Genomic DNA, 17,923 nt, shown 5'->3' with positions numbered 1-17,923 from the left:
CAGCATGGGAGACTGGCTGCGAATCCCAAGTTCTGTTGACCTTTTTGAACCTGAAAATTGTGTTAGTTTCTCTATGAGATAGTAAAAGAAGGTTCAAACTGAACAGCTGCTGTCAACGGCCATTCTAAGCTGAATGTGCCTGCTCTCGTCAGATCGCAGCATCAATGCAGCTTAAGGCTTGGCAAGTACCAGCATGGGAGACTGGCTGGGAATCCCAAGTTCCGTTGACCTTTTAGAACCTGAAAATTGTGTTAGTTTCTCTATGAGATAGTAAAAGAAGGTTCAAACTGAACAGCTGCTGTCAACGGCCATTCTAAGCTGAATGTGCCTGCTCTCGTCAGATCGCAGCAGCAATGCAGCTTAAGGCTTGGCAAGTACCAGCATGGGAGACTGGCTGGGAATCCCAAGTTCCGTTGACCTTTTTGAACCTGAAAATTGTGTTAGTTTCTCTATGAGATAGTAAAAGAAGGTTCAAATTGAACAGCTGCTGTCAACGGCCATTCTAAGCTGAATGTGCCTGCTCTCGACAGATCGCAGCAGCAATGCAGCTTAAGGCTTGGCAAGTACCAGCATGGGAGACTGGCTGGGAATCCCAAGTTCTGTTGACCTTTTTGAACCTGAAAATTGTGTTAGTTTCTCTATGAGATAGTAAAAGAAGGTTCAAACTGAACAGCTGCTGTCAACGGCCATTCTAAGCTGAATGTGCCTGCTCTCGTCAGATCGCAGCATCAATGCAGCTTAAGGCTTGGCAAGTACCAGCATGGGAGACTGGCTGGGAATCCCAAGTTCCGTTGACCTTTTAGAAACTGAAAATTGTGTTAGTTTCTCTATGAGATAGTAAAAGAAGGTTCAAATTGAACAGCTGCTGTCAACGGCCATTCTAAGCTGAATGTGCCTGCTCTCGTCAGATCGCAGCAGCAATGCAGCTTAAGGCTTGGCAAGTACCAGCATGGGAGACTGGCTGGGAATCCCAAGTTCCGTTGACCTTTTTGAACCTGAAAATTGTGTTAGTTTCTCTATGAGATAGTAAAAGAAGGTTCAAATTGAACAGCTGCTGTCAACGGCCATTCTAAGCTGAATGTGCGTGCTCTTGTCGGATCACAGCAGCGATGCAGCTTAAGGCTTGGCAAGTACCAGCATGGGAGACTAGCTGCGAATCCCAAGTTCCGTTGACCTTTTAGAACCTGAAAATTGTGTTAGTTTCTCTATGAGATAGTAAAAGAAGGTTCAAACTGAACAGCTGCTGTCAATGGCCATTCTAAGCTGAATGTGCCTGCTCTCGTCAGATCGCAGCATCAATGCAGCTTAAGGCTTGGCAAGTACCAGCATGGGAGACTGGCTGGGAATCCCAAGTTCCGTTGACCTTTTTGAACCTGAAAATTGTGTTAGTTTCTCTATGAGATAGTAAAAGAAGGTTCAAATTGAACAGCTGCTGTCAACGGCCATTCTAAGCTGAATGTGCCTGCTCTCGTCAGATCGCAGCAGCAATGCAGCTTAAGGCTTGGCAAGTACCAGCATGGGAGACTGGCTGGGAATCCCAAGTTCCGTTGACCTTTTTGAACCTGAAAATTGTGTTAGTTTCTCTTTGAGATAGTAAAAGAAAGTAGAAATTAGGCAGCTGCTGTCAACGGCCATTCTAAGCTGAATGTGCCTGCTCTCGTCAGATCGCAGCAGCAATGCAGCTTAAGGCTTGGCAAGTACCAGCATGGGAGACTGGCTGGGAATCCCAAGTTCTGTCGACCTTTTTGAACCTGAAAATTGTGTTAGTTTCTCTATGAGATAGTAAAAGAAGGTTCAAATTGAACAGCTGCTGTCAACGGCCATTCTAAGCTGAATGTGCCTGCTCTCGTCAGATCGCAGCAGCAATGCAGCTTAAGGCTTGGCAAGTACCAGCATGGGAGACTGGCTGGGAATCCCAAGTTCCGTTGACCTTTTTGAACCTGAAAATTGTGTTAGTTTCTCTATGAGATAGTAAAAGAAGGTTCAAATTGAACAGCTGCTGTCAACGGCCATTCTAAGCTGAATGTGCGTGCTCTTGTCGGATCACAGCAGCGATGCAGCTTAAGGCTTGGCAAGTACCAGCATGGGAGACTGGCTGCGAATCCCAAGTTCCGTTGACCTTTTAGAACCTGAAAATTGTGTTAGTTTCTCTATGAGATAGTAAAAGAAGGTTCAAACTGAACAGCTGCTGTCAACGGCCATTCTAAGCTGAATGTGCCTGCTCTCGTCAGATCGCAGCATCAATGCAGCTTAAGGCTTGGCAAGTACCAGCATGGGAGACTGGCTGGGAATCCCAAGTTCCGTTGACCTTTTTGAACCTGAAAATTGTGTTAGTTTCTCTATGAGATAGTAAAAGAAGGTTCAAATTGAACAGCTGCTGTCAACGGCCATTCTAAGCTGAATGTGCCTGCTCTCGTCAGATCGCAGCAGCAATGCAGCTTAAGGCTTGGCAAGTACCAGCATGGGAGACTGGCTGGGAATCCCAAGTTCCGTTGACCTTTTTGAACCTGAAAATTGTGTTAGTTTCTCTTTGAGATAGTAAAAGAAAGTAGAAATTAGGCAGCTGCTGTCAACGGCCATTCTAAGCTGAATGTGCCTGCTCTCGTCAGATCGCAGCAGCAATGCAGCTTAAGGCTTGGCAAGTACCAGCATGGGAGACTGGCTGGGAATCCCAAGTTCTGTTGACCTTTTTGAACCTGAAAATTGTGTTAGTTTCTCTATGAGATAGTAAAAGAAGGTTCAAATTGAACAGCTGCTGTCAACGGCCATTCTAAGCTGAATGTGCCTGCTCTCATCAGATCGCAGCAGCTTAAGGCTTGGCAAGTACCAGCATGGGAGACTGGCTGGGAATCCCAAGTTCTGTTGACCTTTTTGAACCTGAAAATTGTGTTAGTTTCTCTATGAGATAGTAAAAGAAGGTTCAAATTGAACAGCTGCGGTCAACGGCCATTCTAAGCTGAATGTGCCTGCTCTCGTCAGATCGCAGCAGCTTAAGGCTTGGCAAGTACCAGCATGGGAGACTGGCTGGGAATCCCAAGTTCCGTTGACCTTTTTGAACCTGAAAATTGTGTTAGTTTCTCTATGAGATAGTAAAAGAAGGTTCAAACTGAACAGCTGCTGTCAACGGCCATTCTAAGCTGAATGTGCCTGCTCTCGTCAGATCGCAGCAGCAATGCAGCTTAAGGCTTGGCAAGTACCAGCATGGGAGACTGGCTGGGAATCCCAAGTTCTGTTGACCTTTTTGAACCTGAAAATTGTGTTAGTTTCTCTATGAGATAGTAAAAGAAGGTTCAAATTGAACAGCTGCTGTCAACGGCCATTCTAAGCTTAATGTGCCTGCTCTCATCAGATCGCAGCAGCTTAAGGCTTGGCAAGTACCAGCATGGGAGACTGGCTGGGAATCCCAAGTTCTGTTGACCTTTTTGAACCTGAAAATTGTGTTAGTTTCTCTATGAGATAGTAAAAGAAGGTTCAAATTGAACAGCTGCGGTCAACGGCCATTCTAAGCTGAATGTGCCTGCTCTCGTCAGATCGCAGCAGCTTAAGGCTTGGCAAGTACCAGCATGGGAGACTGGCTGGGAATCCCAAGTTCCGTTGACCTTTTTGAACCTGAAAATTGTGTTAGTTTCTCTATGAGATAGTAAAAGAAGGTTCAAACTGAACAGCTGCTGTCAACGGCCATTCTAAGCTGAATGTGCCTGCTCTCGTCAGATCGCAGCAGCAATGCAGCTTAAGGCTTGGCAAGTACCAGCATGGGAGACTGGCTGGGAATCCCAAGTTCTGTTGACCTTTTTGAACCTGAAAATTGTGTTAGTTTCTCTATGAGATAGTAAAAGAAGGTTCAAATTGAACAGCTGCTGTCAACGGCCATTCTAAGCTGAATGTGCCTGCTCTCATCAGATCGCAGCAGCTTAAGGCTTGGCAAGTACCAGCATGGGAGACTGGCTGGGAATCCCAAGTTCCGTTGACCTTTTTGAACCTGAAAATTGTGTTAGTTTCTCTATGAGATAGTAAAAGAAGGTTCAAACTGAACAGCTGCTGTCAACGGCCATTCTAAGCTGAATGTGCCTGCTCTCGTCAGATTGCAGCAGCAATGCAGCTTAAGGCTTGGCAAGTACCAGCATGGGAGACTGGCTGGGAATCCCAAGTTCCGTTGACCTTTTTGAACCTGAAAATTGTGTTACTTTCTCTATGAGATAGTAAAAGAAGGTTCAAATTGAACAGCTGCTGTCAACAGCCATTCTAAGCTGAATGTGCCTGCTCTCGTCAGATCGCAGCAGCAATGCAGCTTAAGGCTTGGCAAGTACCAGCATGGGAGACTGGCTGGGAATCCCAAGTTCTGTTGACCTTTTTGAACATGAAAATTGTGTTAGTTTCTCTATGAGATAGTAAAAGAAGGTTCAAATTGAACAGCTGCTGTCAACGGCCATTCTAAGCTGAATGTGCCTGCTCTCGTCAGATAGCAGCAGCAATGCAGCTTAAGGCTTGGCAAGTACCAGCATGGGAGACTGGCTGGGAATCCCAAGTTCCGTTGACCTTTTTGAACCTGAAAATTGTGTTAGTTTCTCTATGAGATAGTAAAAGAAGGTTCAAACTGAACAGCTGCTGTCAACGGCCATTCTAAGCTGAATGTGCGTGCTCTTGTCGGATCACAGCAGCGATGCAGCTTAAGGCTTGGCAAGTACCAGCATGGGAGACTGGCTGCGAATCCCAAGTTCCGTTGACCTTTTAGAAACTGAAAATTGTGTTAGTTTCTCTATGAGATAGTAAAAGAAGGTTCAAATTGAACAGCTGCTGTCAACGGCCATTCTAAGCTGAATGTGCCTGCTCTCGTCAGATCGCAGCAGCAATGCAGCTTAAAGCTTGGCAAGTACCAGCATGGGAGACTGGCTGGGAATCCCAAGTTCCGTTGACCTTTTTGAACCTGAAAATTGTGTTAGTTTCTCTATGAGATAGTAAAAGAAAGTAGAAATTAGGCAGCTGCTGTCAACGGCCATTCTAAGCTGAATGTGCCTGCTCTCGTCAGATTGCAGCAGCAATGCAGCTTAAGGCTTGGCAAGTACCAGCATGGGAGACTGGCTGGGAATCCCAAGTTCCGTTGACCTTTTTGAACCTGAAAATTGTGTTAGTTTCTCTATGAGATAGTAAAAGAAGGTTCAAACTGAACAGCTGCTGTCAACGGCCATTCTAAGCTGAATGTGCCTGCTCTCGTCAGATCGCAGCAGCAATGCAGCTTAAGGTTTGGCAAGTACCAGCATGGGAGACTGGCTGGGAATCCCAAGTTCCGTTGACCTTTTTGAACCTGAAAATTGTGTTAGTTTCTCTATGAGATAGTAAAAGAAGGTTCAAATTGAACAGCTGCTGTCAACAGCCATTCTAAGCTGAATGTGCCTGCTCTCGTCAGATCGCAGCAGCAATGCAGCTTAAGGCTTGGCAAGTACCAGCATGGGAGACTGGCTGGGAATCCCAAGTTCTGTTGACCTTTTTGAACCTGAAAATTGTGTTAGTTTCTCTATGAGATAGTAAAAGAAGGTTCAAATTGAACAGCTGCTGTCAACGGCCATTCTAAGCTGAATGTGCCTGCTCTCGTCAGATAGCAGCAGCAATGCAGCTTAAGGCTTGGCAAGTACCAGCATGGGAGACTGGCTGGGAATCCCAAGTTCCGTTGACCTTTTTGAACCTGAAAATTGTGTTAGTTTCTCTATGAGATAGTAAAAGAAGGTTCAAATTGAACAGCTGCTGTCAACGGCCATTCTAAGCTGAATGTGCGTGCTCTTGTCGGATCACAGCAGCGATGCAGCTTAAGGCTTGGCAAGTACCAGCATGGGAGACTGGCTGCGAATCCCAAGTTCTGTTGACCTTTTTGAACCTGAAAATTGTGTTAGTTTCTCTATGAGATAGTAAAAGAAGGTTCAAACTGAACAGCTGCTGTCAACGGCCATTCTAAGCTGAATGTGCCTGCTCTCGTCAGATCGCAGCATCAATGCAGCTTAAGGCTTGGCAAGTACCAGCATGGGAGACTGGCTGGGAATCCCAAGTTCCGTTGACCTTTTAGAAACTGAAAATTGTGTTAGTTTCTCTATGAGATAGTAAAAGAAGGTTCAAATTGAACAGCTGCTGTCAACGGCCATTCTAAGCTGAATGTGCCTGCTCTCGTCAGATCGCAGCAGCAATGCAGCTTAAGGCTTGGCAAGTACCAGCATGGGAGACTGGCTGGGAATCCCAAGTTCCGTTGACCTTTTTGAACCTGAAAATTGTGTTAGTTTCTCTATGAGATAGTAAAAGAAGGTTCAAACTGAACAGCTGCTGTCAACGGCCATTCTAAGCTGAATGTGCCTGCTCTCGTCAGATTGCAGCAGCAATGCAGCTTAAGGCTTGGCAAGTACCAGCATGGGAGACTGGCTGGGAATCCCAAGTTCCGTTGACCTTTTAGAACCTGAAAATTGTGTTAGTTTCTCTATGAGATAGTAAAAGAAAGTAGAAATTAGGCAGCTGCTGTCAACGGCCATTCTAAGCTGAATGTGCCTGCTCTCGTCAGATTGCAGCAGCAATGCAGCTTAAGGCTTGGCAAGTACCAGCATGGGAGACTGGCTGGGAATCCCAAGTTCCGTTGACCTTTTTGAACCTGAAAATTGTGTTAGTTTCTCTATGAGATAGTAAAAGAAGGTTCAAACTGAACAGCTGCTGTCAACGGCCATTCTAAGCTGAATGTGCCTGCTCTCGTCAGATCGCAGCAGCAATGCAGCTTAAGGCTTGGCAAGTACCAGCATGGGAGACTGGCTGGGAATCCCAAGTTCCGTTGACCTTTTTGAACCTGAAAATTGTGTTAGTTTCTCTATGAGATAGTAAAAGAAGGTTCAAATTGAACAGCTGCTGTCAACGGCCATTCTAAGCTGAATGTGCGTGCTCTTGTCGGATCACAGCAGCGATGCAGCTTAAGGCTTGGCAAGTACCAGCATGGGAGACTGGCTGGGAATCCCAAGTTCTGTTGACCTTTTAGAAACTGAAAATTGTGTTAGTTTCTCTATGAGATAGTAAAAGAAGGTTCAAATTGAACAGCTGCTGTCAACGGCCATTCTAAGCTGAATGTGCCTGCTCTCGACAGATCGCAGCAGCAATGCAGCTTAAGGCTTGGCAAGTACCAGCATGGGAGACTGGCTGGGAATCCCAAGTTCTGTTGACCTTTTTGAACCTGAAAATTGTGTTAGTTTCTCTATGAGATAGTAAAAGAAGGTTCAAACTGAACAGCTGCTGTCAACGGCCATTCTAAGCTGAATGTGCCTGCTCTCGTCAGATCGCAGCATCAATGCAGCTTAAGGCTTGGCAAGTACCAGCATGGGAGACTGGCTGGGAATCCCAAGTTCCGTTGACCTTTTAGAAACTGAAAATTGTGTTAGTTTCTCTATGAGATAGTAAAAGAAGGTTCAAATTGAACAGCTGCTGTCAACGGCCATTCTAAGCTGAATGTGCCTGCTCTCGTCAGATCGCAGCAGCAATGCAGCTTAAGGCTTGGCAAGTACCAGCATGGGAGACTGGCTGGGAATCCCAAGTTCCGTTGACCTTTTTGAACCTGAAAATTGTGTTAGTTTCTCTATGAGATAGTAAAAGAAGGTTCAAATTGAACAGCTGCTGTCAACGGCCATTCTAAGCTGAATGTGCGTGCTCTTGTCGGATCACAGCAGCGATGCAGCTTAAGGCTTGGCAAGTACCAGCATGGGAGACTGGCTGCGAATCCCAAGTTCCGTTGACCTTTTAGAACCTGAAAATTGTGTTAGTTTCTCTATGAGATAGTAAAAGAAGGTTCAAACTGAACAGCTGCTGTCAACGGCCATTCTAAGCTGAATGTGCCTGCTCTCGTCAGATCGCAGCATCAATGCAGCTTAAGGCTTGGCAAGTACCAGCATGGGAGACTGGCTGGGAATCCCAAGTTCCGTTGACCTTTTTGAACCTGAAAATTGTGTTAGTTTCTCTATGAGATAGTAAAAGAAGGTTCAAATTGAACAGCTGCTGTCAACGGCCATTCTAAGCTGAATGTGCCTGCTCTCGTCAGATCGCAGCAGCAATGCAGCTTAAGGCTTGGCAAGTACCAGCATGGGAGACTGGCTGGGAATCCCAAGTTCCGTTGACCTTTTTGAACCTGAAAATTGTGTTAGTTTCTCTTTGAGATAGTAAAAGAAAGTAGAAATTAGGCAGCTGCTGTCAACGGCCATTCTAAGCTGAATGTGCCTGCTCTCGTCAGATCGCAGCAGCAATGCAGCTTAAGGCTTGGCAAGTACCAGCATGGGAGACTGGCTGGGAATCCCAAGTTCTGTTGACCTTTTTGAACCTGAAAATTGTGTTAGTTTCTCTATGAGATAGTAAAAGAAGGTTCAAATTGAACAGCTGCTGTCAACGGCCATTCTAAGCTGAATGTGCCTGCTCTCATCAGATCGCAGCAGCTTAAGGCTTGGCAAGTACCAGCATGGGAGACTGGCTGGGAATCCCAAGTTCTGTTGACCTTTTTGAACCTGAAAATTGTGTTAGTTTCTCTATGAGATAGTAAAAGAAGGTTCAAATTGAACAGCTGCGGTCAACGGCCATTCTAAGCTGAATGTGCCTGCTCTCGTCAGATCGCAGCAGCTTAAGGCTTGGCAAGTACCAGCATGGGAGACTGGCTGGGAATCCCAAGTTCCGTTGACCTTTTTGAACCTGAAAATTGTGTTAGTTTCTCTATGAGATAGTTAAAGAAGGTTCAAACTGAACAGCTGCTGTCAACGGCCATTCTAAGCTGAATGTGCCTGCTCTCGTCAGATCGCAGCAGCAATGCAGCTTAAGGCTTGGCAAGTACCAGCATGGGAGACTGGCTGGGAATCCCAAGTTCCGTTGACCTTTTTGAACCTGAAAATTGTGTTAGTTTCTCTATGAGATAGTAAAAGAAGGTTCAAATTGAACAGCTGCTGTCAACAGCCATTCTAAGCTGAATGTGCCTGCTCTCGTCAGATCGCAGCAGCAATGCAGCTTAAGGCTTGGCAAGTACCAGCATGGGAGACTGGCTGGGAATCCCAAGTTCTGTTGACCTTTTTGAACCTGAAAATTGTGTTAGTTTCTCTATGAGATAGTAAAAGAAGGTTCAAATTGAACAGCTGCTGTCAACGGCCATTCTAAGCTGAATGTGCGTGCTCTTGTCGGATCACAGCAGCGATGCAGCTTAAGGCTTGGCAAGTACCAGCATGGGAGACTGGCTGCGAATCCCAAGTTCCGTTGACCTTTTTGAACCTGAAAATTGTGTTAGTTTCTCTATGAGATAGTAAAAGAAGGTTCAAACTGAACAGCTGCTGTCAACGGCCATTCTAAGCTGAATGTGCCTGCTCTCGTCAGACCGCAGCATCAATGCAGCTTAAGGCTTGGCAAGTACCAGCATGGGAGACTGGCTGGGAATCCCAAGTTCCGTTGACCTTTTTGAACCTGAAAATTGTGTTAGTTTCTCTATGAGATAGTAAAAGAAGGTTCAAATTGAACAGCTGCTGTCAACGGCCATTCTAAGCTGAATGTGCCTGCTCTCGTCAGATCGCAGCATCAATGCAGCTTAAGGCTTGGCAAGTACCAGCATGGGAGACTGGCTGGGAATCCCAAGTTCCGTTGACCTTTTTGAACCTGAAAATTGTGTTAGTTTCTCTATGAGATAGTAAAAGAAGGTTCAAATTGAACAGGTGCTGTCAACGGCCATTCTAAGCTGAATTTGCCTGCTCTCGTCAGATCGCAGCAGCAATGCAGCTTAAGGCTTGGCAAGTACCAGCATGGGAGACTGGCTGGGAATCCCAAGTTCTGTTGACCTTTTTGAACCTGAAAATTGTGTTAGTTTCTCTATGAGATAGTAAAAGAAGGTTCAAATTGAACAGCTGCTGTCAACGGCCATTCTAAGCTGAATGTGCCTGCTCTCATCAGATCGCAGCAGCTTAAGGCTTGGCAAGTACCAGCATGGGAGACTGGCTGGGAATCCCAAGTTCCGTTGACCTTTTTGAACCTGAAAATTGTGTTAGTTTCTCTATGAGATAGTAAAAGAAGGTTCAAACTGAACAGCTGCTGTCAACGGCCATTCTAAGCTGAATGTGCCTGCTCTCGTCAGATCGCAGCAGCAATGCAGCTTAAGGCTTGGCAAGTACCAGCATGGGAGACTCGCTGGGAATCCCAAGTTCTGTTGACCTTTTTGAACCTGAAAATTGTGTTAGTTTCTCTATGAGATAGTAAAAGAAGGTTCAAATTGAACAGCTGCTGTCAACGGCCATTCTAAGCTGAATGTGCCTGCTCTCGTCAGATCGCAGCAACAATGAAGCTTAAGGCTTGGCAAGTACCAGCATGGGAGACTGGCTGGGAATCCCAAGTTCTGTTGACCTTTTTGAACCTTAAAATTGTGTTAGTTTCTCTATGAGATAGTAAAAGAAGGTTCAAATTGAACAGCTGCTGTCAACGGCCATTCTAAGCTGAATGTGCCTGCTCTCGTCAGATCGCAGCAGCTTAAGGCTTGGCAAGTAACAGCATGGGAGACTGGCTGGGAATCCCAATTTCCGTTGACCTTTTTGAACCTGAAAATTGTGTTAGTTTCTCTATGAGATAGTAAAAGAAGGTTCAAACTGAACAGCTGCTGTCAACGGCCATTCTAAGCTGAATGTGCCTGCTCTCGTCAGATCGCAGCAGCAATGCAGCTTAAGGCTTGGCAAGTAACAGCATGGGAGACTGGCTGGGAATCCCAAGTTCCGTTGACCTTTTTGAACCTGAAAATTGTGTTAGTTTCTCTATGAGATAGTAAAAGAAGGTTCAAATTGAACAGCTGCTGTCAACGGCCATTCTAAGCTGAATGTGCCTGCTCTCGTCAGATCGCAGCAGCAATGCAGCTTAAGGCTTGGCAAGTACCAGCATGGGAGACTGGCTGGGAATCCCAAGTTCTGTTGACCTTTTTGAACCTGAAAATTGTGTTAGTTTCTCTATGAGATAGTAAAAGAAGGTTCAAATTGAACAGCTGCTGTCAACGGCCATTCTAAGCTGAATGTGCCTGCTCTCGTCATATAGCAGCAGCAATGCAGCTTAAGGCTTGGCAAGTACCAGCATGGGAGACTGGCTGGGAATCCCAAGTTCCGTTGACCTTTTTGAACCTGAAAATTGTGTTAGTTTCTCTATGAGATAGTAAAAGAAGGTTCAAATTGAACAGCTGCTGTCAACGGCCATTCTAAGCTGAATGTGCGTGCTCTTGTCGGATCACAGCAGCGATGCAGCTTAAGGCTTGGCAAGTACCAGCATGGGAGTCTGGCTGCGAATCCCAAGTTCCGTTGACCTTTTTGAACCTGAAAATTGTGTTAGTTTCTCTATGAGATAGTAAAAGAAGGTTCAAACTGAACAGCTGCTGTCAACGGCCATTCTAAGCTGAATGTGCCTGCTCTCGTCAGATCGCAGCAGCAATGCAGCTTAAGGCTTGGCAAGTACCAGCATGGGAGACTGGCTGGGAATCCCAAGTTCCGTTGACCTTTTTGAACCTGAAAATTGTGTTAGTTTCTCTATGAGATAGTAAAAGAAAGTAGAAATTAGGCAGCTGCTGTCAACGGCCATTCTAAGCTGAATGTGCCTGCTCTCGTCAGATCGCAGCAGCAATGCAGCTTAAGGCTTGGCAAGTACCAGCATGGGAGACTGGCTGGGAATCCCAAGTTCTGTTGACCTTTTTGAACCTGAAAATTGTGTTAGTTTCTCTATGAGATAGTAAAAGAAGGTTCAAATTGAACAGCTGCGGTCAACGGCCATTCTAAGCTGAATGTGCCTGCTCTCGTCAGATCGCAGCAGCTTAAGGCTTGGCAAGTACCAGCATGGGAGACTGGCTGGGAATCCCAAGTTCCGTTGACCTTTTTGAACCTGAAAATTGTGTTAGTTTCTCTATGAGATAGTAAAAGAAGGTTCAAATTGAACAGCTGCTGTCAACAGCCATTCTAAGCTGAATGTGCCTGCTCTCGTCAGATCGAAGCAGCAATGCAGCTTAAGGCTTGGCAAGTACCAGCATGGGAGACTGGCTGGGAATCCCAAGTTCTGTTGACCTTTTTGAACCTGAAAATTGTGTTAGTTTCTCTATGAGATAGTAAAAGAAGGTTCAAATTGAACAGCTGCTGTCAACGGCCATTCTAAGCTGAATGTGCCTGCTCTCGTCAGATAGCAGCAGCAATGCAGCTTAAGGCTTGGCAAGTACCAGCATGGGAGACTGGCTGGGAATCCCAAGTTCCGTTGACCTTTTTGAACCTGAAAATTGTGTTAGTTTCTCTATGAGATAGTAAAAGAAGGTTCAAATTGAACAGCTGCTGTCAACGGCCATTCTAAGCTGAATGTGCGTGCTCTTGTCGGATCATAGCAGCGATGCAGCTTAAGGCTTGGCAAGTACCAGCATGGGAGACTGGCTGCGAATCCCAAGTTCCGTTGACCTTTTAGAACCTGAAAATTGTGTTAGTTTCTCTATGAGATAGTAAAAGAAGGTTCAAACTGAACAGCTGCTGTCAACGGCCATTCTAAGCTGAATGTGCCTGCTCTCGTCAGATCGCAGCATCAATGCAGCTTAAGGCTTGGCAAGTACCAGCATGGGAGACTGGCTGGGAATCCCAAGTTCCGTTGACCTTTTTGAACCTGAAAATTGTGTTAGTTTCTCTATGAGATAGTAAAAGAAGGTTCAAATTGAACAGCTGCTGTCAACGGCCATTCTAAGCTGAATGTGCCTGCTCTCGTCAGATCGCAGCAGCAATGCAGCTTAAGGCTTGGCAAGTACCAGCATGGGAGACTGGCTGGGAATCCCAAGTTCCGTTGACCTTTTTGAACCTGAAAATTGTGTTAGTTTCTCTTTGAGATAGTAAAAGAAAGTAGAAATTAGGCAGCTGCTGTCAACGGCCATTCTAAGCTGAATGTGCCTGCTCTCGTCAGATCGCAGCAGCAATGCAGCTTAAGGCTTGGCAAGTACCAGCATGGGAGACTGGCTGGGAATCCCAAGTTCTGTTGACCTTTTTGAACCTGAAAATTGTGTTAGTTTCTCTATGAGATAGTAAAAGAAGGTTCAAATTGAACAGCTGCTGTCAACGGCCATTCTAAGCTGAATGTGCCTGCTCTCATCAGATCGCAGCAGCTTAAGGCTTGGCAAGTACCAGCATGGGAGACTGGCTGGGAATCCCAAGTTCTGTTGACCTTTTTGAACCTGAAAATTGTGTTAGTTTCTCTATGAGATAGTAAAAGAAGGTTCAAATTGAACAGCTGCGGTCAACGGCCATTCTAAGCTGAATGTGCCTGCTCTCGTCAGATCGCAGCAGCTTAAGGCTTGGCAAGTACCAGCATGGGAGACTGGCTGGGAATCCCAAGTTCCGTTGACCTTTTTGAACCTGAAAATTGTGTTAGTTTCTCTATGAGATAGTAAAAGAAGGTTCAAACTGAACAGCTGCTGTCAACGGCCATTCTAAGCTGAATGTGCCTGCTCTCGTCAGATCGCAGCAGCAATGCAGCTTAAGGCTTGGCAAGTACCAGCATGGGAGACTGGCTGGGAATCCCAAGTTCCGTTGACCTTTTTGAACCTGAAAATTGTGTTAGTTTCTCTATGAGATAGTAAAAGAAAGTAGAAATTAGGCAGCTGCTGTCAACGGCCATTCTAAGCTGAATGTGCCTGCTCTCGTCAGATCGCAGCAGCAATGCAGCTTAAGGCTTGGCAAGTACCAGCATGGGAGACTGGCTGGGAATCCCAAGTTCTGTTGACCTTTTTGAACCTGAAAATTGTGTTAGTTTCTCTATGAGATAGTAAAAGAAGGTTCAAATTGAACAGCTGCTGTCAACGGCCATTCTAAGCTGAATGTGCCTGCTCTCGTCAGATAGCAGCAGCAATGCAGCTTAAGGCTTGGCAAGTACCAGCATGGGAGACTGGCTGGGAATCCCAAGTTCCGTTGACCTTTTTGAACCTGAAAATTGTGTTAGTTTCTCTATGAGATAGTAAAAGAAGGTTCAAATTGAACAGCTGCTGTCAACGGCCATTCTAAGCTGAATGTGCGTGCTCTTGTCGGATCACAGCAGCGATGCAGCTTAAGGCTTGGCAAGTACCAGCATGGGAGACTGGCTGCGAATCCCAAGTTCCGTTGACCTTTTAGAACCTGAAAATTGTGTTAGTTTCTCTATGAGATAGTAAAAGAAGGTTCAAACTGAACAGCTGCTGTCAACGGCCATTCTAAGCTGAATGTGCCTGCTCTCGTCAGATCGCAGCATCAATGCAGCTTAAGGCTTGGCAAGTACCAGCATGGGAGACTGGCTGGGAATCCCAAGTTCCGTTGACCTTTTTGAACCTGAAAATTGTGTTAGTTTCTCTATGAGATAGTAAAAGAAGGTTCAAATTGAACAGCTGCTGTCAACGGCCATTCTAAGCTGAATGTGCCTGCTCTCGTCAGATCGCAGCAGCAATGCAGCTTAAGGCTTGGCAAGTACCAGCATGGGAGACTCGCTGGGAATCCCAAGTTCTGTTGACCTTTTTGAACCTGAAAATTGTGTTAGTTTCTCTATGAGATAGTAAAAGAAGGTTCAAATTGAACAGCTGCTGTCAACGGCCATTCTAAGCTGAATGTGCCTGCTCTCGTCAGATCGCAGCAACAATGAAGCTTAAGGCTTGGCAAGTACCAGCATGGGAGACTGGCTGGGAATCCCAAGTTCTGTTGACCTTTTTGAACCTTAAAATTGTGTTAGTTTCTCTATGAGATAGTAAAAGAAGGTTCAAATTGAACAGCTGCTGTCAACGGCCATTCTAAGCTGAATGTGCCTGCTCTCGTCAGATCGCAGCAGCTTAAGGCTTGGCAAGTAACAGCATGGGAGACTGGCTGGGAATCCCAAGTTCCGTTGACCTTTTTGAACCTGAAAATTGTGTTAGTTTCTCTATGAGATAGTAAAAGAAGGTTCAAACTGAACAGCTGCTGTCAACGGCCATTCTAAGCTGAATGTGCCTGCTCTCGTCAGATCGCAGCAGCAATGCAGCTTAAGGCTTGGCAAGTAACAGCATGGGAGACTGGCTGGGAATCCCAAGTTCCGTTGACCTTTTTGAACCTGAAAATTGTGTTAGTTTCTCTATGAGATAGTAAAAGAAGGTTCAAATTGAACAGCTGCTGTCAACGGCCATTCTAAGCTGAATGTGCCTGCTCTCGTCAGATCGCAGCAGCAATGCAGCTTAAGGCTTGGCAAGTACCAGCATGGGAGACTGGCTGGGAATCCCAAGTTCTGTTGACCTTTTTGAACCTGAAAATTGTGTTAGTTTCTCTATGAGATAGTAAAAGAAGGTTCAAATTGAACAGCTGCTGTCAACGGCCATTCTAAGCTGAATGTGCCTGCTCTCGTCAGATAGCAGCAGCAATGCAGCTTAAGGCTTGGCAAGTACCAGCATGGGAGACTGGCTGGGAATCCCAAGTTCCGTTGACCTTTTTGAACCTGAAAATTGTGTTAGTTTCTCTATGAGATAGTAAAAGAAGGTTCAAATTGAACAGCTGCTGTCAACGGCCATTCTAAGCTGAATGTGCGTGCTCTTGTCGGATCACAGCAGCGATGCAGCTTAAGGCTTGGCAAGTACCAGCATGGGAGTCTGGCTGCGAATCCCAAGTTCCGTTGACCTTTTTGAACCTGAAAATTGTGTTAGTTTCTCTATGAGATAGTAAAAGAAGGTTCAAACTGAACAGCTGCTGTCAACGGCCATTCTAAGCTGAATGTGCCTGCTCTCGTCAGATCGCAGCAGCAATGCAGCTTAAGGCTTGGCAAGTACCAGCATGGGAGACTGGCTGGGAATCCCAAGTTCCGTTGACCTTTTTGAACCTGAAAATTGTGTTAGTTTCTGTATGAGATAGTAAAAGAAAGTAGAAATTAGGCAGCTGCTGTCAACGGCCATTCTAAGCTGAATGTGCCTGCTCTCGTCAGATCGCAGCAGCAATGCAGCTTAAGGCTTGGCAAGTACCAGCATGGGAGACTGGCTGGGAATCCCAAGTTCTGTTGACCTTTTTGAACCTGAAAATTGTGTTAGTTTCTCTATGAGATAGTAAAAGAAGGTTCAAATTGAACAGCTGCGGTCAACGGCCATTCTAAGCTGAATGTGCCTGCTCTCGTCAGATCGCAGCAGCTTAAGGCTTGGCAAGTACCAGCATGGGAGACTGGCTGGGAATCCCAAGTTCCGTTGACCTTTTTGAACCTGAAAATTGTGTTAGTTTCTCTATGAGATAGTAAAAGAAGGTTCAAATTGAACAGCTGCTGTCAACAGCCATTCTAAGCTGAATGTGCCTGCTCTCGTCAGATCGAAGCAGCAATGCAGCTTAAGGCTTGGCAAGTACCAGCATGGGAGACTGGCTGGGAATCCCAAGTTCTGTTGACCTTTTTGAACCTGAAAATTGTGTTAGTTTCTCTATGAGATAGTAAAAGAAGGTTCAAATTGAACAGCTGCTGTCAACGGCCATTCTAAGCTGAATGTGCCTGCTCTCGTCAGATAGCAGCAGCAATGCAGCTTAAGGCTTGGCAAGTACCAGCATGGGAGACTGGCTGGGAATCCCAAGTTCCGTTGACCTTTTTGAACCTGAAAATTGTGTTAGTTTCTCTATGAGATAGTAAAAGAAGGGTCAAATTGAACAGCTGCTGTCAACGGCCATTCTAAGCTGAATGTGCGTGCTCTTGTCGGATCACAGCAGCGATGCAGCTTAAGGCTTGGCAAGTACCAGCATGGGAGACTGGCTGCGAATCCCAAGTTCCGTTGACCTTTTAGAACCTGAAAATTGTGTTAGTTTCTCTATGAGATAGTAAAAGAAGGTTCAAACTGAACAGCTGCTGTCAACGGCCATTCTAAGCTGAATGTGCCTGCTCTCGTCAGATCGCAGCATCAATGCAGCTTAAGGCTTGGCAAGTACCAGCATGGGAGACTGGCTGGGAATCCCAAGTTCCGTTGACCTTTTTGAACCTGAAAATTGTGTTAGTTTCTCTATGAGATAGTAAAAGAAGGTTCAAATTGAACAGCTGCTGTCAACGGCCATTCTAAGCTGAATGTGCCTGCTCTCGTCAGATCGCAGCAGCAATGCAGCTTAAGGCTTGGCAAGTACCAGCATGGGAGACTGGCTGGGAATCCCAAGTTCCGTTGACCTTTTTGAACCTGAAAATTGTGTTAGTTTCTCTTTGAGATAGTAAAAGAAAGTAGAAATTAGGCAGCTGCTGTCAACGGCCATTCTAAGCTGAATGTGCCTGCTCTCGTCAGATCGCAGCAGCAATGCAGCTTAAGGCTTGGCAAGTACCAGCATGGGAGACTGGCTGGGAATCCCAAGTTCTGTTGACCTTTTTGAACCTGAAAATTGTGTTAGTTTCTCTATGAGATAGTAAAAGAAGGTTCAAATTGAACAGCTGCTGTCAACGGCCATTCTAAGCTGAATGTGCCTGCTCTCATCAGATCGCAGCAGCTTAAGGCTTGGCAAGTACCAGCATGGGAGACTGGCTGGGAATCCCAAGTTCTGTTGACCTTTTTGAACCTGAAAATTGTGTTAGTTTCTCTATGAGATAGTAAAAGAAGGTTCAAATTGAACAGCTGCGGTCAACGGCCATTCTAAGCTGAATGTGCCTGCTCTCGTCAGATCGCAGCAGCTTAAGGCTTGGCAAGTACCAGCATGGGAGACTGGCTGGGAATCCCAAGTTCCGTTGACCTTTTTGAACCTGAAAATTGTGTTAGTTTCTCTATGAGATAGTAAAAGAAGGTTCAAATTGAACAGCTGCTGTCAACAGCCATTCTAAGCTGAATGTGCCTGCTCTCGTCAGATCGAAGCAGCAATGCAGCTTAAGGCTTGGCAAGTACCAGCATGGGAGACTGGCTGGGAATCCCAAGTTCTGTTGACCTTTTTGAACCTGAAAATTGTGTTAGTTTCTCTATGAGATAGTAAAAGAAGGTTCA

General features: G+C 45.6%; 66 pseudogenes; all 66 read left to right on the top strand.

Moving 5' to 3' along the window:
• Positions 1-111: 111 nt before the first annotated feature.
• Positions 112-230, top strand: LOC140084180 (5S ribosomal RNA; annotated as a pseudogene).
• Positions 231-300: 70 nt separating this feature from the next.
• On the top strand, positions 301-419 carry LOC140099335 (5S ribosomal RNA; annotated as a pseudogene).
• A 70-nt stretch (positions 420-489) lies between these two features.
• LOC140090004 (5S ribosomal RNA) lies at positions 490-608 on the top strand (annotated as a pseudogene).
• Positions 609-678: 70 nt separating this feature from the next.
• LOC140084177 (5S ribosomal RNA) lies at positions 679-797 on the top strand (annotated as a pseudogene).
• Positions 798-867: 70 nt separating this feature from the next.
• LOC140099334 (5S ribosomal RNA) lies at positions 868-986 on the top strand (annotated as a pseudogene).
• A 259-nt stretch (positions 987-1,245) lies between these two features.
• On the top strand, positions 1,246-1,364 carry LOC140088106 (5S ribosomal RNA; annotated as a pseudogene).
• Positions 1,365-1,434: 70 nt separating this feature from the next.
• On the top strand, positions 1,435-1,553 carry LOC140099332 (5S ribosomal RNA; annotated as a pseudogene).
• A 70-nt stretch (positions 1,554-1,623) lies between these two features.
• Positions 1,624-1,742, top strand: LOC140087048 (5S ribosomal RNA; annotated as a pseudogene).
• A 70-nt stretch (positions 1,743-1,812) lies between these two features.
• On the top strand, positions 1,813-1,931 carry LOC140099330 (5S ribosomal RNA; annotated as a pseudogene).
• A 259-nt stretch (positions 1,932-2,190) lies between these two features.
• LOC140084176 (5S ribosomal RNA) lies at positions 2,191-2,309 on the top strand (annotated as a pseudogene).
• A 70-nt stretch (positions 2,310-2,379) lies between these two features.
• LOC140099329 (5S ribosomal RNA) lies at positions 2,380-2,498 on the top strand (annotated as a pseudogene).
• A 70-nt stretch (positions 2,499-2,568) lies between these two features.
• Positions 2,569-2,687, top strand: LOC140080141 (5S ribosomal RNA; annotated as a pseudogene).
• A 432-nt stretch (positions 2,688-3,119) lies between these two features.
• LOC140080140 (5S ribosomal RNA) lies at positions 3,120-3,238 on the top strand (annotated as a pseudogene).
• Positions 3,239-3,670: 432 nt separating this feature from the next.
• Positions 3,671-3,789, top strand: LOC140080138 (5S ribosomal RNA; annotated as a pseudogene).
• A 251-nt stretch (positions 3,790-4,040) lies between these two features.
• LOC140086883 (5S ribosomal RNA) lies at positions 4,041-4,159 on the top strand (annotated as a pseudogene).
• A 70-nt stretch (positions 4,160-4,229) lies between these two features.
• Positions 4,230-4,348, top strand: LOC140081815 (5S ribosomal RNA; annotated as a pseudogene).
• A 70-nt stretch (positions 4,349-4,418) lies between these two features.
• Positions 4,419-4,537, top strand: LOC140089748 (5S ribosomal RNA; annotated as a pseudogene).
• A 259-nt stretch (positions 4,538-4,796) lies between these two features.
• LOC140091300 (5S ribosomal RNA) lies at positions 4,797-4,915 on the top strand (annotated as a pseudogene).
• A 70-nt stretch (positions 4,916-4,985) lies between these two features.
• LOC140086882 (5S ribosomal RNA) lies at positions 4,986-5,104 on the top strand (annotated as a pseudogene).
• Positions 5,105-5,174: 70 nt separating this feature from the next.
• LOC140086332 (5S ribosomal RNA) lies at positions 5,175-5,293 on the top strand (annotated as a pseudogene).
• Positions 5,294-5,363: 70 nt separating this feature from the next.
• Positions 5,364-5,482, top strand: LOC140081814 (5S ribosomal RNA; annotated as a pseudogene).
• A 70-nt stretch (positions 5,483-5,552) lies between these two features.
• LOC140089747 (5S ribosomal RNA) lies at positions 5,553-5,671 on the top strand (annotated as a pseudogene).
• A 259-nt stretch (positions 5,672-5,930) lies between these two features.
• On the top strand, positions 5,931-6,049 carry LOC140084175 (5S ribosomal RNA; annotated as a pseudogene).
• A 70-nt stretch (positions 6,050-6,119) lies between these two features.
• Positions 6,120-6,238, top strand: LOC140099328 (5S ribosomal RNA; annotated as a pseudogene).
• Positions 6,239-6,308: 70 nt separating this feature from the next.
• Positions 6,309-6,427, top strand: LOC140086880 (5S ribosomal RNA; annotated as a pseudogene).
• A 70-nt stretch (positions 6,428-6,497) lies between these two features.
• LOC140086879 (5S ribosomal RNA) lies at positions 6,498-6,616 on the top strand (annotated as a pseudogene).
• Positions 6,617-6,686: 70 nt separating this feature from the next.
• On the top strand, positions 6,687-6,805 carry LOC140099327 (5S ribosomal RNA; annotated as a pseudogene).
• Positions 6,806-7,064: 259 nt separating this feature from the next.
• On the top strand, positions 7,065-7,183 carry LOC140090002 (5S ribosomal RNA; annotated as a pseudogene).
• Positions 7,184-7,253: 70 nt separating this feature from the next.
• LOC140084174 (5S ribosomal RNA) lies at positions 7,254-7,372 on the top strand (annotated as a pseudogene).
• A 70-nt stretch (positions 7,373-7,442) lies between these two features.
• LOC140099326 (5S ribosomal RNA) lies at positions 7,443-7,561 on the top strand (annotated as a pseudogene).
• A 259-nt stretch (positions 7,562-7,820) lies between these two features.
• Positions 7,821-7,939, top strand: LOC140084173 (5S ribosomal RNA; annotated as a pseudogene).
• Positions 7,940-8,009: 70 nt separating this feature from the next.
• Positions 8,010-8,128, top strand: LOC140099325 (5S ribosomal RNA; annotated as a pseudogene).
• A 70-nt stretch (positions 8,129-8,198) lies between these two features.
• LOC140080137 (5S ribosomal RNA) lies at positions 8,199-8,317 on the top strand (annotated as a pseudogene).
• Positions 8,318-8,749: 432 nt separating this feature from the next.
• LOC140099324 (5S ribosomal RNA) lies at positions 8,750-8,868 on the top strand (annotated as a pseudogene).
• Positions 8,869-8,938: 70 nt separating this feature from the next.
• On the top strand, positions 8,939-9,057 carry LOC140081813 (5S ribosomal RNA; annotated as a pseudogene).
• A 259-nt stretch (positions 9,058-9,316) lies between these two features.
• Positions 9,317-9,435, top strand: LOC140087234 (5S ribosomal RNA; annotated as a pseudogene).
• A 70-nt stretch (positions 9,436-9,505) lies between these two features.
• LOC140084172 (5S ribosomal RNA) lies at positions 9,506-9,624 on the top strand (annotated as a pseudogene).
• Positions 9,625-9,694: 70 nt separating this feature from the next.
• On the top strand, positions 9,695-9,813 carry LOC140086518 (5S ribosomal RNA; annotated as a pseudogene).
• A 251-nt stretch (positions 9,814-10,064) lies between these two features.
• LOC140081587 (5S ribosomal RNA) lies at positions 10,065-10,183 on the top strand (annotated as a pseudogene).
• A 70-nt stretch (positions 10,184-10,253) lies between these two features.
• Positions 10,254-10,372, top strand: LOC140091125 (5S ribosomal RNA; annotated as a pseudogene).
• A 251-nt stretch (positions 10,373-10,623) lies between these two features.
• Positions 10,624-10,742, top strand: LOC140091430 (5S ribosomal RNA; annotated as a pseudogene).
• A 70-nt stretch (positions 10,743-10,812) lies between these two features.
• Positions 10,813-10,931, top strand: LOC140080136 (5S ribosomal RNA; annotated as a pseudogene).
• Positions 10,932-11,379: 448 nt separating this feature from the next.
• LOC140099323 (5S ribosomal RNA) lies at positions 11,380-11,498 on the top strand (annotated as a pseudogene).
• A 70-nt stretch (positions 11,499-11,568) lies between these two features.
• Positions 11,569-11,687, top strand: LOC140080135 (5S ribosomal RNA; annotated as a pseudogene).
• Positions 11,688-11,938: 251 nt separating this feature from the next.
• LOC140096183 (5S ribosomal RNA) lies at positions 11,939-12,057 on the top strand (annotated as a pseudogene).
• A 70-nt stretch (positions 12,058-12,127) lies between these two features.
• LOC140089746 (5S ribosomal RNA) lies at positions 12,128-12,246 on the top strand (annotated as a pseudogene).
• Positions 12,247-12,505: 259 nt separating this feature from the next.
• On the top strand, positions 12,506-12,624 carry LOC140084171 (5S ribosomal RNA; annotated as a pseudogene).
• A 70-nt stretch (positions 12,625-12,694) lies between these two features.
• On the top strand, positions 12,695-12,813 carry LOC140099321 (5S ribosomal RNA; annotated as a pseudogene).
• A 70-nt stretch (positions 12,814-12,883) lies between these two features.
• Positions 12,884-13,002, top strand: LOC140080134 (5S ribosomal RNA; annotated as a pseudogene).
• Positions 13,003-13,434: 432 nt separating this feature from the next.
• LOC140099320 (5S ribosomal RNA) lies at positions 13,435-13,553 on the top strand (annotated as a pseudogene).
• Positions 13,554-13,623: 70 nt separating this feature from the next.
• LOC140080132 (5S ribosomal RNA) lies at positions 13,624-13,742 on the top strand (annotated as a pseudogene).
• A 70-nt stretch (positions 13,743-13,812) lies between these two features.
• LOC140089744 (5S ribosomal RNA) lies at positions 13,813-13,931 on the top strand (annotated as a pseudogene).
• A 259-nt stretch (positions 13,932-14,190) lies between these two features.
• LOC140084170 (5S ribosomal RNA) lies at positions 14,191-14,309 on the top strand (annotated as a pseudogene).
• A 70-nt stretch (positions 14,310-14,379) lies between these two features.
• LOC140081586 (5S ribosomal RNA) lies at positions 14,380-14,498 on the top strand (annotated as a pseudogene).
• A 70-nt stretch (positions 14,499-14,568) lies between these two features.
• On the top strand, positions 14,569-14,687 carry LOC140091124 (5S ribosomal RNA; annotated as a pseudogene).
• A 251-nt stretch (positions 14,688-14,938) lies between these two features.
• Positions 14,939-15,057, top strand: LOC140091429 (5S ribosomal RNA; annotated as a pseudogene).
• A 70-nt stretch (positions 15,058-15,127) lies between these two features.
• Positions 15,128-15,246, top strand: LOC140080131 (5S ribosomal RNA; annotated as a pseudogene).
• Positions 15,247-15,316: 70 nt separating this feature from the next.
• Positions 15,317-15,435, top strand: LOC140089743 (5S ribosomal RNA; annotated as a pseudogene).
• A 259-nt stretch (positions 15,436-15,694) lies between these two features.
• Positions 15,695-15,813, top strand: LOC140099318 (5S ribosomal RNA; annotated as a pseudogene).
• A 70-nt stretch (positions 15,814-15,883) lies between these two features.
• LOC140080130 (5S ribosomal RNA) lies at positions 15,884-16,002 on the top strand (annotated as a pseudogene).
• Positions 16,003-16,253: 251 nt separating this feature from the next.
• LOC140096182 (5S ribosomal RNA) lies at positions 16,254-16,372 on the top strand (annotated as a pseudogene).
• A 70-nt stretch (positions 16,373-16,442) lies between these two features.
• On the top strand, positions 16,443-16,561 carry LOC140089742 (5S ribosomal RNA; annotated as a pseudogene).
• A 259-nt stretch (positions 16,562-16,820) lies between these two features.
• Positions 16,821-16,939, top strand: LOC140084169 (5S ribosomal RNA; annotated as a pseudogene).
• Positions 16,940-17,009: 70 nt separating this feature from the next.
• Positions 17,010-17,128, top strand: LOC140099317 (5S ribosomal RNA; annotated as a pseudogene).
• A 70-nt stretch (positions 17,129-17,198) lies between these two features.
• Positions 17,199-17,317, top strand: LOC140080129 (5S ribosomal RNA; annotated as a pseudogene).
• Positions 17,318-17,749: 432 nt separating this feature from the next.
• LOC140096181 (5S ribosomal RNA) lies at positions 17,750-17,868 on the top strand (annotated as a pseudogene).
• The last annotated feature ends 55 nt before the right edge of the window (positions 17,869-17,923 follow it).

This window comes from Engystomops pustulosus, chromosome 9 (genome assembly GCF_040894005.1).
Source record: "Engystomops pustulosus chromosome 9, aEngPut4.maternal, whole genome shotgun sequence".
Classification (NCBI taxonomy): domain Eukaryota; kingdom Metazoa; phylum Chordata; class Amphibia; order Anura; family Leptodactylidae; genus Engystomops; species Engystomops pustulosus.
The sequence above is the reverse complement of the archived record's forward strand: the minus strand, read 5'-3'. Positions and strand labels throughout refer to the sequence as shown.